Genomic DNA, 370 nt, shown 5'->3' with positions numbered 1-370 from the left:
GCAGCCTCAGTCAGTGGCAGTGAGTGGCAGTGACACCATCGCTACTCCACTCTCCTGAAGTGCACTGTGCAACACTCCCTGGGCACCCATTGCTCCTTCGGGCCCGGAGTTAGTCCGCGTAGGGCTTCTGTGACTTGAGAAAACTTTAAGCAAAAGGACTATCCATGGTTTTGCTGAACCTTGGATTAGACTCATCCTTCGAGGTGGCGGTAAGTAGTCGCGTTGCGGTTGAGGACTTTGCGGAGGGGTTGGTGTCCAGCTTGATTGCGTGTGGATGGCCGAGTGGACATGGCTGGCTTACGTGCGAGTGAAATTCGTTTCGAAAGAGCTGGTGAAATGCGAGTGGAATGAAGTAACATGTGCGAGAAAC

The 370-nt window shown here is 53.2% G+C and overlaps 1 protein-coding gene across 1 annotated transcript in view; it reads left to right on the top strand.

Moving 5' to 3' along the window:
* Positions 1-370, top strand: part of LOC119586926 (phosphatidylinositol 3-kinase regulatory subunit alpha-like) — a gene marked incomplete in the record, with an annotated part of 97,204 nt that overhangs the window by 88,891 nt on the left and 7,943 nt on the right.

This window comes from Penaeus monodon, chromosome 22 (assembly GCF_015228065.2).
Source record: "Penaeus monodon isolate SGIC_2016 chromosome 22, NSTDA_Pmon_1, whole genome shotgun sequence".
Classification (NCBI taxonomy): domain Eukaryota; kingdom Metazoa; phylum Arthropoda; class Malacostraca; order Decapoda; family Penaeidae; genus Penaeus; species Penaeus monodon.
The sequence above is the reverse complement of the archived record's forward strand: the minus strand, read 5'-3'. Positions and strand labels throughout refer to the sequence as shown.